Source organism: Grammomys surdaster, unplaced genomic scaffold (genome assembly GCF_004785775.1).
Source record: "Grammomys surdaster isolate TR1022 unplaced genomic scaffold, NIH_TR_1.0 183, whole genome shotgun sequence".
NCBI classification, from domain to species: Eukaryota; Metazoa; Chordata; class Mammalia; order Rodentia; family Muridae; genus Grammomys; species Grammomys surdaster.
In genome coordinates, this window is record NW_021604628.1 from 893,328 (window position 1) to 907,111 (window position 13,784).

Sequence of the window (13,784 nt, forward strand, 5' to 3'; positions counted from 1 at the left end):
TTCTTCTTCTTCTTCTTCTTCTTCTTCTTCTTCTTCTTCTTCTTCTTTACAAAAATTAACTAAACTTTTAAGATTTACTTATTTTTATTTTATATGTGTATTTGGCTTCCATGTACATATATGTACCATGAATGTGCCTGGTACCCAAGGAAGCCAGAAGAGAGCATCAGATCAGCCAGAACTGGAGTTATGGATGGTTGTGAGCTGCTGTGCACTAGGAACTGAGCTCCTGTCATCTACAAGGGCACAAAGTGCTCTTCACTGGCTGAGCCATCCCTCCGGCCCCTTCCCAGAGATTTCTTGAATCATGTAGATTTTTGTTTTGTTTTGTTTTGTTTTGTTTCGGACTGAGGTTCTTGTCTTGTCCTTTCCTTTCCTTTCCTTTTCTCCCCCATAAATGATGTTCCTCAGGTGGAGAGAAGGCTCAGCTATTAGCTGAGGACCCGAGTTTGGGTCCCAGCATTCACAGTCTGTGGCTCTACCTCCAGGGGATCAGATCTTTCTGGCCTCCCAGGCACCTGTACTCATGTACACACTCTTGAATGTAGATTTACACAACTACATGTAACCTAAAAATAATAAAAATAAGTGCTTTTTAAAAAACGATGTGTCTTGGAGGCCAGTCTTTGGTTTCCCAGACTCACCAGTCAGACTCTCTGAGTTCAGTTTTTCTGTAGCTTGGACTTTGGGGGAATAGTCATGACTATACTATTCATGTTTGGTGGTCCAGAGGGAGATATCCAATCCTGCTATTCATCAGCTGTGTGATGCTGGATAAGCCATTTAACCCCCGAGCCTCAGTCCCTTCATCTGTGAAATGGGGACATCAAGAGAAGACCTACTTAATAAGGTACACTTGTGATGAAAGCCAGGGTTTCACACATTAAATGCCTTGACATTGACCTACATCCCAAGGCTTCTCTATTTGACCCTTTGAGACAGGTTCTCACTGTGTAGCCTGGGCTACTTTTAGGCTTGTAGTAATCCTCCTTTGGCCTCTCTAGTGCTGGGATTACAGGCACACATTGCTGTGCCTGGCTTTAATAAGGTTCTTGTTAAGATTCAAGAGGGTTCACAAGCACCCTGGAACCTGAACTAGCTTAAAATACAAACTGACACAAAATGTCAAAACATTATGAGATTAAAAAAAAAAAAAAGCTAGAAGGTGGTGACACACATCTTTAATCCCACCATTCGGGAGGCAGAGGCAAGTGGATCTCTGAGTCAGAGGCCAGCCTGGTCTACATAGCGAGTTCCAAGATAGCCTGGGCTACAGAGAGAAACCCTGTCTTGAAAAGCCAACCAACCTGCTAACCAACCCAGCAAACAAAACGGCTTCCATTGCATGGCTCCCGAGGAAGAACTTTATAAACAACATTGTGTCATGATTTCAAAGGTCAGACGCTCTTGATTGCCGATAGCTATCACACCACAAACAGAGCTCAATTAGTTTGCATAATTTTACGCTCACTCTCTGTCTCTCAAACATCCCCATGAATGAGACAGAATATATGTGTCTGGCAAAAGAAAGACGATGCAGAGGCAATGGCCCTGCCCAGGCTAGACAGACAGCAAGCAGAGTCTGGACTGTTGGAGTCGAACCCAGAGCCATCTCTGTTGGGCCGCACTTCCCAAATGACAGCAGTGCTGACTGCTGTCAGGAAGCCAGTTTAGTAGCTTATAAAGGGCACCGTCCCTAGAGGCACAGAGTCCATTAGAGAAGCCAAATCCTTTCCAAAGGCTGCTCAGTGAAGACAGAGGATGGGCTCTGGAAGGATGCCCAGAGCAAAGCCTGCTTAAGCTGGCATGCAGGCAGCTCTAGCCAGTGTCTACCCGCCCTCTCCTCTTCCCTCCTGCAGGTTCCCAGCACCCAAGTCTTACATACAGATGTTTCTGGAACCCAGACTGCCAGACCCAGGACTAATAGAATTCTCTCTCACTCATCCGCAGAACACACATATATTAAGCACCTATGGTATGCCAGGCATAGTCAGCAGACACGAATCAAATCTCTCATTGTACAAAATAGAAAGGTGGGTTCCCCAGAGGGATGACTGCTTCCCTAAAGAATTAGTAACTTTCTTAAGGAGTCTTCTAGAAAGGTCTTTGATAGTCTCGCTCTCCTGAGGCTAAGGTGCACGCAACTTCCTGGTCACAGCTGATTGGACCAGAAGATAATAGCTGACTGAAGCTGGGCCAATCATATTTTACCTTCCAAGAGTCTGAGGAAGGAGGAATGGTTAAATCCCCTGGAGTGGAGCTGGGGGTGGATTTACAAGAGGTTCCAGGCACCTGAAATTGGTGCTGTGAACCAAAGTTCCCGTGGAAGAGCAGTGTGGACTCTTAAGTGCTGAATCATCTCTTCAGCCCCTATGTATTTATTTATTTATTGTTGTTGTTGTTACTGTTATTATTATTTTTGATTTTTCGAGACAAGGTTTCTCTGTATAGCCCTGGCTGTCGTGGAACTCACTCTGTAGACCAGGCTGGCCTCGAACTCAGAAATCTGCCTGCCTCTGCCTCTGGAATGCTGGGATTAAAGGCGTGCACCACCACCGCCCAGTCTAATTATTAATTTTTGACAGAATATAACTTTGTGTAGCCCAGGCTTTCCTCCAACTCCCAATCCTCCTGCTTTAGCTTCCCAAGGACTGGGATTACACGTGGATACCTTCACACTTGCCGTAAGAATAATCCAAATAAGACTGTGGACCATCCGCTGACAAGATAACTCAGTGGGTAAAGGCACTGGCTGGCAAGCCTGATGACCCGAGTTCGATTCCTGAGCCTCGCATGGTGGGAGGAAAGAACCACCTCTGGAAGTTGTCCTCTGACTGCTCACGCACGCGTGCGTGCGCACACACACACACACACACACACACACTAAATAAGTAAATCCATTAAAGACAAACATAATTAAAGAAACAAGACTCAGGTCCAGCTTGGGTCCAACAGAGGATCCCCATGCTTTCTCATCATGCTCACTGGGAGGGAAGATGGTCTCCACACGAACCTCTCAGAATCTAGCCCCTCACATACGAATTTTGAGATGCCAAACATATTCCCATGATCCAAACCGTTTCTCATCACTGCAGGGATAGGATCACTGGGATATGTCAAGTTCTTTATCCTCTAAGGCCATGGCCTGAAGTATGTAAGTGACAGGCTCCAGGGTGTGGTAGAACAGAGTGGCAGAAGCCACAAGCCGCTGTCCCAGCCTGATCAAGTCAGTCAATCCAGGGCCTCTTGACAGCCCTATGTCCTGATGGGATATTGCCCTTTGTCCCTTCCTCTGCTGCTGACCACGGGTGTCTGATCTCTTCTGGTTTTCCACAGCCTCCAATATGCATAAAGCACTCACAAAAGCATGAAACAAAGCCCCCCCCCCTTTTTTTTCTGTGGATAACATCTTTTCTTTTTAGTTAGAATTTGCCAGCAGATCTTTGCCAGGGCCTCAGAGGTGAGTTTTTTCTCACATCTTTCCAGTCACTTCCATTCCCCTGAGATCTACCTTGGACTGATCACATTTTCCCCCCTCTGAATAAAAACAAGTAGTATTCAAAGCCTTTATGGGCCAGCCACATAAAAAGCCGTCTCTGCCTTCGGACAAGCCTTGATGTGTGTGTCAAACCTTTGACGAGGCGTCATGTCTGTTCCTATGTTCCCCCGGGGCAGGAGCTGGCTAGCCGATTCAAATTCTCATCATACATTTCTTTCTAGTTGTCACCTAAGCACCTACTGTGTGTTGGGCTCTGTAGTGGGGCAGGATGAAGGGACGGTTTGCAGAGCATCTGACAGACGAGTGCACTGAGTCTGTGGGCATGGTTGAGGCAGGCATCAAGGACGGAGGCCCAGAGGCAGGAAACACAAGAAGGGGTTGGACAGGCAATGTAATTTCACACCCATCAGCTCACAGACATCTGACAAATTCAAGTGCTGACAAGGATGTGGGGCCATGGAAACCCATGACATGGGCGGTGGAGTGCAAATTGGTACAAAACCTTGGGAAATAAATCGGCACCAAAAAGTTAAAGGTTCCAGGGCCTGGGGATATGCCTCAGCTGGTAAAATGCTAGCCATGGAAATGCAAGGATCTAAGTCTGACTCCCAGCATCCACATAAAAAGCCAGACATGTCCGGGAGGCAGAGACAGACAGATGCCTAGTGCTTGCAGGCCAGCCAGTCAAGATTAATAGATGGACTCGAGAAATATGCACATACGCACACTCATGTGCACACACACACACATTAACCATCATCCCACATGTATCTGTAAACAAACACACACATGCAAAACAGACTTGATGCCACTCCATATAGTCGTTGACATGTAAGCATGTTACCTAATTCTTTGCTGTCACAACTGAAGTGTCCGTTATATTAGTCAGTACTTGTTGTGATAACGCCGTGTAACCAGTAACCCTTGAAGGTCTAAATAGCTTACAAAAAAAGAAAAAAGAAAAAAGAAAAAAGAAAAAGAAAAGAAAGAAAAGGAAAAACCCATTTACTTACTTACCCGCTGCTTCCCAAGTGAACTGGGGTGCCTCTGCTCAGGGAAGTAAGAGGGAAAGAGGAGGGTCTCCTGAGATGCCATCTGTCCCCTGCCAGTGCCTCCATAAGTGTCATCCTGGCAGATCCCAGGGGTCCCTGCTGAGCTGAGCTGGGTGTGGCAAGGTAAGAAGGAGGAGGATGTGGGTGGAGCTATTCATCAGGGACATGTGTTAGTTAACACATTCTAGAGTGCACTGTGGTGGTTTGAGATTGTCCCCCACAGGTTTTGGCATTTGCATACTCAGTGGCCAGTTGATGGTGCTGTTTGGGAAGGGCTAGGAGGTGTAGCCTTGCTACAGGGGGCTCGTCACTGAGGCAGGGTTCCTGTGTTCCTTTCTCTGCTTCCTGTGGTTCAAGATGTGAGTCCCCAGCTTCCTGCTCCTGCTACCATGCCTCTGTCCCCCCAATCCAGACTCTTATCCCTCTGGGATCCTAAATCCAAATAAACTCTTCCTTCTGTAAGTTGTCCTGGTCATGGTGTCTCCTTACAGTGATAGAAAAGCAACTAAGATGTGTACCCTGGGACCAATGTGTTCCTGTGTCACAATTTCATTATTATTTATGTATATGTAGAATCCCATGTGGAAGCTCCACTGGCTCCCAGGAGAATCTTCGTGCACATTGGGAGAAAAGAATTTGGCATATTGGACATAATGCATTCACCTGTCAGCCTAGAACTAGGGAGGCAGAAACAGGAGGATTACTATAAATTCGCTAACAGTTTGAGCTATATATCAAGATCTTGTATCAAACAAACAAAATAAAACAAAGCAAAAAAAAGGAAAGAAAGGAAGGAAGGAAGGAAGGAAGAAGGAGAGGAGAAGAGAGGAAAGGAGAGGAGAGGAGAGGAGAGGAGAGGAGAGGAGAGGAGAGGAGAGGAGAGGTGACTAAACTTTGTTTTTAGAACTTTGTGGGCAGGAGAGATGTCCTAGGGGTTAACGGGCTTGCTGTAAAACCATGGAGACCAGAGTTCAGATCCCAGCCCCTGACTGGCAAGCCAGGCATCTCACATATATATCTGTAACCCCAGCTTCAAGGGGGAGTGGAGACAGGAGGATTGCTGGGACTTTTAGCCTAGCTGAGGAAACATGAGGCATAGGTTCAGGGAGAGCTGATGCTTCAAAGAAACGGGCAGGAAGTGATGGAGAACACTATGTCCTCTCTTGACCTCCACAGGCAGGAACAACATACACCTGCATACATGAACACTGACATGCGCATAAATAAATAAGTAAACAAATAACGGCCAGAGAGGTGACCCGGGGGTTGAGGGTGCTTGCTACTCTTTCTGGGGAGCCACATTTGGTTCCTTGCATCCAAATCAGGCAGTTCACAAACCACCTGTAACTCCAGCTACAAGGGATTTGAAGCCTTCCTCTGGCCCCCATAACCACTCGCACACTCATGCGCACACAGGTACAGAAGCATAAATGATAATTTTTTTTTTTTTTTTTTTTTTTTTGGTTTTTTGAGACAGGGTTTCTCTGTATAGCCCTGGCTGTCCTGGAACTCACTCTGTAGACCAGGCTGGCCTTGAACTCAGAAATCCACCTGCCTCTGCCTCCCAAGTGCTGGGATTAAAGGCGTGTGCCACCACTGCCCGGTTTAAATTTTTATTTTTAAAAAGTACTTTACATCTGTGTGCCTGCTGGCCTCTATGTGTACCATATTTATGCATGTGCCCTTGAAAACCAGAAAGAGTGTCAGGTCCCCTAAGACTGGAGCTATCTGCCATTGTGAGCCCCCTGATGTGGGTGCTGGGAATCCAACCCAGGTCCTCTGAAAGAGCAGCAAGCACTCTTAGTCACTAAGCCCTTTCTCCAGCCCCAAAATGAGACTTAGAAAAAAAAAAAGATTTATTTATTTATATGAGTACATTGTCACTGTCTTCAGACACCCGGCAGAGAGCATCAGATCTCATTACGGATGGTTGTGAGCCACCATGTGGGTGCTGGGAATTGAACTCAGGACCTCTAGAAGAGCAATCAGTGCTCTTAATCGCTGAGCAATCTCTCCAGCATCCCCCCACCCTCAAATGAGACTTTTAAAGAGAATAAATAACAAAAAGTAATTAATTCTGCTTGAGGACATCTTTCCAAACATGTTTGGGACACGGCAACATCCCCAGTCTAGCTGACCACAGGCGGTTTTTGTGCTCCTTGTTCTGAAGACCCAGGAAGTGGCAGAGATGCAGTCTAACAAACTGTCCCCCACTGGCCACAGAGGAAGGGGTGGGTTCTGGCTCATTAGCAACAGGGGACTTGGGCCACCAGCTGGGCCAGCACGCAATACATGGCTCCACTGGCTGCCAGGCCTCATTAGTGGCCACCAGGTGGGGGTGAGCCTGTGGGCAGACAACCCCATGTGGATGAACTGCTGTCACTGCACAAGAGAGGTCACGTCCTGTGCACGCGCGAGCCCTTTTCTGGGAGCTATTTTCTTGTCTCTTCACTTGCTGGTATTGATGTCTGGGCAGCCTGTCAGCCCTGGCAGGCAGCCCAGAGGCCAGTGCCCCAGGCAGTCCCTCTCTGCTTTTGCCTTCTGGCTTTGGTGGCCTTGTGGAGCAATTGGGTGGCATTTGAGAGCACAAAAGGGAAGATGGCACCATTCAGGAAAAGGGCGCCTCAGGCTTCCCCGCTGGAGAACCTCTCCGGTAGTCTATTTTCTGCACACAGGCATTTCCGTCTTGGTGGTGGTCGTGGTCCTCACCCTGGCTTCCTGGGCTCTGTGAGATGGAGGTCTGCCTGCCTGGAGACAGAGCTGGCTGCTAAACTGGCTGGAAAGGGGAGGGGAGAGGCAAGGTCTGTTGAGCCTCCCTGCTGGGTGACATCCATAGAATTCAGCCAGCCACCACCTCAGGCACCTGATGCCTGTGGCCTCCCTCCCTGCCTTGGCAGCTGCACTGAGAAATAATACAGGGGCTGCTGCCCTGTGGTGCCTGCAACAAAAGGCCCAGGTCCCTTGGGACTCTTTTGTCATTAGTCATCCACATCTGTGGGGTCAGGATCAAAGCCTTCCCCCTCCCCGTTGCAGAGCCAGGATTTTGGCAGGAGGCAGCAGACCAGAGAGAGGGGGTACAGATGAAAGACACTTCAGGATTGAAGCCTTTGTCCCTGGTTGATCAGGGCCTCAGCATCTGGAGACCACTACCCCCACCCCTACCAATCTAACCTGGTCCTAAAAGTCACAGGTTTTGAAATTTCCATCCAGAAACACTGTCATGGCTTCCCATACACCCAGTGGCTTACAGATGTTAGTTTTAAATCTGTGTGCCTGCATCTGGAAGCCCTGCCCAGCTCAGTCCTGTCACGGATCAATTTATCTGTTTACTGGCCTCCATTGGGGCTTTTCCCAGGAAAGACCTTGGGAGCCAGGATGCTAGCATCCAGCCCTAAGAAACACTCCAGCCTGGCCTGAAGGTGTTGCTGGCTGGATCCAATAGGACCAGGGCCAGCAACCTGGGGCTCCTGAAGGACAGTGCAGGGCCTCGGAGCTGCTTTGTGGCATAGGAGGGCTGAGTTTATAGGCACAGGGAAAGCCTCCTTCATGAGACACAGGGACACAGCTCGGCTCGCCAAGGTCTCTGGTGTTCAAAGGCTTTCAGATTCTAGTTGAAGATGGTTTTCCAACATGCCGGGATTAAGCAAATTGAGAGAGGCATCCAATAGCCGGTTCTCAGTCCTTGCAGACAACTACCTCATAGTTTAAAACCTCATAGGATGGCTGCTCTGGAGCTTTTCGAAGGCATATGTTGGCTACAGATTGCGGCAGCAGGCTGGGACGGAGAGGGGAGGGAGGGAAAACTGGGGAGGAGGCAGCCACGGCTGAACAGAAGTCTGTCATTCTGTCACAGATCTGGGAAGATCCCCCGGGGGAGTGACTGTCAGACCAAGGCAGCTTTAAGTAGACTAAGGTCAGTACAGAACTGGGTGGTGAAGTTCAAAACTCTATAGTTTATGAGCTGGGCAATCTCAGGAGAGTTATTTACCTTTTCTGGGCCTTATCTGTAACAGGAGTATTCTAATGGGCTTACAAATAATCCACAAAAAATGATACTGGGGTATAAATAGTCCTGCATGGCATAGGACTCTGGAAACTTAAGAGGAGCTGTGAAGACATTCAGGGACCCCCTCCCCCCCTTTTTAGCATTTTTCTGGTCTCTGCCTCTGGGGGGTCCCATTCCATGACTTCCCCCTCCCCCCCAGGAGTGCAATCCCTGCATCTCTGTCCTCAGAGTGCTCTGGTGGGGATGTGAGAGGTCAAGTCAGGTGAAAAGAAAGGACATGAGGTGTCCCCATGACACCTGTGACCCCAAGAGACGAGGTAGACACACAAGCTGAAGGTCCACTATTTAAGTTCTGATTTGGTCCTGCCGCCGGCTGCCGTCTGCAAATGATCTAGTCCCCTAGCCTGCCTTCTTCCCCTGGGAAGGCAGACCATGTGCTCAGCTCGTGCGTGGTATTGACATTGAAGTTAAAATGTGCCATACAGGGTACCAAGGATCCAGCACACAAGCTCCAGGGTACCCCGCAAGATCTAACCCAACCCTGGTCACACGCTGGAGCCTTACCAGCCAGCCCTGCTACCCTGTCAGAGTCCTAGTGTCGTGTCTCGTGCATGCGTGTGTGTGTGTGTGTGTGTGTGTGTGTGTGTGTGTCTGTCTGTCTGTCTGTCTGTCTGTGTTTCCTGTTATCGTTTTAAGACAGGGTCTCTCTACACAGCTCTGGCTGTCCTAGAACTGGTGTGTAGACCAGGCTAGCCTCAAACTCACAGAAAGTTCCCAGTCACCCAGAGCCTTGCTCCCCACCACCCCCAGAACCTTCAACCTCTTGGGGGGCAGTTTTCCACTCTCCCTCTTTGGGGTATCCTGACATCCAGCATTTGTCTGTTACAATATGTTACCCTCTTTCCCAGCTCCCCATCATCTGGTAGCCCCTCTGGGGATTTGATGCAGACAGAACTCATTCCAGAAGGCCTGGAAGCCCCCTTAGGGCAGACTGTGGTCCCCGCCCCCACTTCTCCCTCCCATAGTACCATGTGTAAACCCATTATTTTGGCTGTTGAGTTGCCTGTGTCCTTGACTGCCCCCCCTCAGCGTTGTGTCCGTATCTATTGGGATCCACATGAACCGCCCTGATAAGTAGTATCAACCCCTCAAATGTTGACTCACACCGTTTAGAAGCTTGCTTTCTTTATTTCTTATAAGTCTACAGTCCAGGGCTGGCATGGTTTTTACCTGCCATTTTCCTTTACACCATGTTGCTCAGAATTTAATCATATGGCTGTGTATAGCTGCAAGGGAAGCCAGGAAATAAAGTTCTGGTTCTGTGTGGTCATGTCCCTGACTGAGAAGTTACAGTGGGCCGGGCGGTGGTGGCGTATGCCTTTAATCCCAGCACTTGGGAGGCAGAGGCAGGCGGATTTCTGAGTTTGAGGCCAGCCTGGTCCACAGAGTGAGTTCCAGGACAGCCAGGGCTACACAGAGAAACCCTGTCTCGAAAAACAAAACAAAAAAAAAAACAAAAAACAAACAAACAAAACAGAAGTTACAGTGGAAAGAGGCTGTGCTGATCTATGGCCCCTATAACCTCATCGGTTAAGGCTGGCCACCCAGAAATCCCCAGTGCTGAGTGTCTGCCTTCCTGACATCTGGTCCCTCTGTCCCTTCAGATGCCTATGCATCCTATCCTGCCACCTGGTGCTGTTCTTCACACAGGACACAGCGATCCTGGCAAAGAGGGGAGCCCAGACGTTGGGGCACACTCTGTGGGCTTCCATGACACCCAGTTGCTGTGCTCCAAACTCCCAGAGCCTCTGGGTTTTTTGTTTGGTTGGTTTGAGACAGGGCCTCATTATATAGCTATGGCTGGCTTGGAACTCACTATGCTGATTGTCATGGCTTGAATATGCATGGCCCAGGGAGTGGCACTATTCGGGGGTGTGGCCTTGTTGGAGTGGGTGTGGCCTTGTTGGAGTGGGTGTGGCCTTGTTGGAGTGGGTGTGTCACTATGGGTATAGGCTATAAGACCCTCATCCTAGCTGCCTGAAAGTCAGTCTTCTCCTAGCAGCCTTCAGATGAAGACGTAGAACTCTCAGCTCCTCCTGCACCATGCCTGCCTGGATGCTGCCATGTTCTTGCCTTGATGATAATGGACTGAACCTCTGAACCTGTAAGCCAGGCCCAATTAAATGTCCTTATGAGAGTTACCTTGGTCATAGTGTCTGTTCACAGCAGTAAACCCTAACTAAGGCACCGATCAGACAGGACTTGAATTTACAGAGATCCTCCTGCCTCTGATTCCCAAGTGCTGGGATCAAAGGTGTGCACCACCACACCCGGCATTCAATGCCTCTGTTTGGCAAATAAGGAGATCCAGGCACAGATGGGCCACACAGCTTCTTTGAGACAGTTCTGTGACTGACACCTAGCAAGGACGGCTCCATAGCCTGTACTTACCAGCAGTGCCACTGTGCGCCCCTGGTTCTTACTGTGACATATCTGAGCCATATTCCACTTTCTTGGTTTTGCTTTTTTTGTTTTTTGTTGTTATTTTTTCGAGACAGGGTTTCTCTGTGTAGCCCAGGGTGTCCTGGAACTCATTCTGTAGACCAGGCTGGCCTGGAACTCAGAAATCTGCCTGCCTCTGCCTCCCAAGTGCTAGGATTAAAGGCGTGCGCCATCACTGCCCGGTTCATGTTCCACTTTCTTAACTGTTCCTAGGCTTTTCTGGCATTTCTGTAACCACCACCTGCTATGGTCAGGGTGGGGGTGGGGGGATGGGCAAAACACTGTTGGGGACAGGTGGGCTCAGGGAGGATCTGTGGGGTGGCTGTGGGCGTAACTGTGGAGGAAGGCCTTGCTGGCTTAGGGGCTGTGTTCTCTCTGTCCTCCAATCCCCTAGCTGGGCCCTGGCTCTCTGTCCATACCAACACTGCCCATTGGACATCCCTACCTTTTCTCAGAGAATCCCAGGATTTCAGACCCCTGGAACCACTGGGGGGCTTAAGATGCCCTGTGGCCTCTATGCAGCTAGCTATCCTTCTATTCCTCCTTAGCTCTGAGGAAGAGAGGAGGAAAGACATTAGTCCTACAAAGGAGACTCTGGCCAATACCTCTGCTATTTCCGCTGCTGCAGAGGGAGCTCCACGGGCCTTACTTTTCATATTGGAGGTGGGCAGTGGGGGACAGGAACCAGCTCTCCTCATCAGCCAAGGAACCTGACACCGGGGGTGGGGAGTGTCACACTACTCAGACTGAGTTCCCAACAGGGCCCCCTCTGCAGGAGGAGATAAAGGCAAGCCAGGCTGGTGGTGACATCCCCCAAGCCAGCTCCAATTCAGCAAATTTATTTGAATTTATTAAATATTTATTTACCCAATATGTGTGACCACACCATGACATTGGCCAGAGGACAATTTTCAGGAGTTATTTCTTTCCTTCCACTATGTGGGGACCATTGCTTGGTAGGACCTGGGATATCAGGCTTAGCAGCAACAACCTTTGCCCACGGAGTCAAAATCCAGTGGCTCAAATTAACCAAGTTTAAACACACCTTTAAATACATAGAGGTTCCAACAAAGTTCACCTATCCAGGGTTTCAGAGTGGGAGGGACATGGTGGGAAGGGGACCCTTCCCTTTATTCTGTTCATTATGTTTGTTCGTGAGTGTGTGTGTGTGTGTGTGTGTGTGGTATATGTGCAGTGTATGTATGTATGGTATGTGTGGTATGTTTGTATGTGTGTAGTGTGTGTGTATTTGTTCGTGTGTGTGTGTGTGTATGTATTTGTTTATGTGTGTATGTATGTGTGTGTGGTGTATATGTGTGAGGTATGTCTTCATGTGTATATGTGTGGTGTGTGTGTGTGCGTGTATGTGTGGTGTACGGTATATGTGTGGTGTGTGTGTATGTGTGGTGTACGGTATATGTGTGGTGTGTGTGTGTATGTGTATGTGTGTGTGAATGTATTTGTTCATGTGTGTATTGTGGTGTGTGTGTGGTATATGTGTGGTGTGTGTGTATGTGTGGTGTATGTATATGTGTGTGTCCTGTGTGTGTGTGTATGTGTTGTGTGGGTTATGGGTGTGCCTGTATGTGTGGTGTGTGTGTATATGTGTGTGTATGTGTGGTGTATGTATGGTGCGTGTGTGGTGCGTGTGTAGTGTGTATATGTGTGGTGTGTGTGTGTGTGTGGTGTGTTTTGTGACCGATGGGAGGATAGGGGTCAGACCAGAACTGTCCTGCCACCTGGGAACTGTAGAGGACGCTGTGTGGCCCTGTGTGTCAGCAGTAAGTCTTGCAGGCTGCTGCGGGTGAAGAGTTACAGTCAAGAGCCTCCCTCCCTTCCACCCCCTCCCAGCCGTGACTTTGTCCCCAACCTGGAAGGCTTGTTGCTAGCCCAGCTCCCTGGTGAGTGCTGGGTCCGTGAGCAACGGAGAGATATGTTTATTTCCTTTTAATATTGTTCAGGGTTCAATTTACCCAGTGGCACGCTAGTAAATAAATAAGAAAACCAAACCTTTGACAGGTGGAAATATGGAGTTTCCCTCCTATAGTCCTGTGTAATATCACAAAGCTTTTGTGACTCACGAGGGTCTGCGGTGTTTGCTAACCGAAAGAAAAAAAGAAGGGAAAAGGAAAGGAAACCATCTCATGTCATATATATTTACAGCAAGTGAAAGAAGATTCCATAGAACGGGGCCTCCGGGCCCCACCAGGACAGACACCTGCTTGCCAAGGTCTGTGGCAGTGTCTGGGCCCAGGGAAGTGTAACCTGCATAATCATGTCCCAGTCGAGGGCCCATGTCTTACTGCCCAGAACCCATTACCCAGCAAATCTCCTGACACTAATCCCCCAGGCACGGTGATCTGGGCTGGTGGGGGTGGGTGGTAATTGCACAAAGCTCGTTCCAATTCTCCGGTTCAGAACGCAGCAGCCGCCGTTGAGAAAGAGAAACGAGGGGGAGGCTGTAGTCAGCTAATGAAGCGGGGGACGGTGAGGCCAAGGGAGAGAGGGTGACAAGTGTGTGTGCTGTCACCGGTATGCTTAGACGACTCCACAGGGACCCTGCTCCATGCCAACTGAGGATGTCACAGTAAGATCTGAGTTATCAGTAACCCCATACATCTCCCATCCTGGCTGGATACAGTTGCTAACTCGTACACCTGACTAGATATACTGGACAAAGTAAAGTGGTCTACCCTGTCCCCCTAGCGGCTGGGTACCTGTCTGA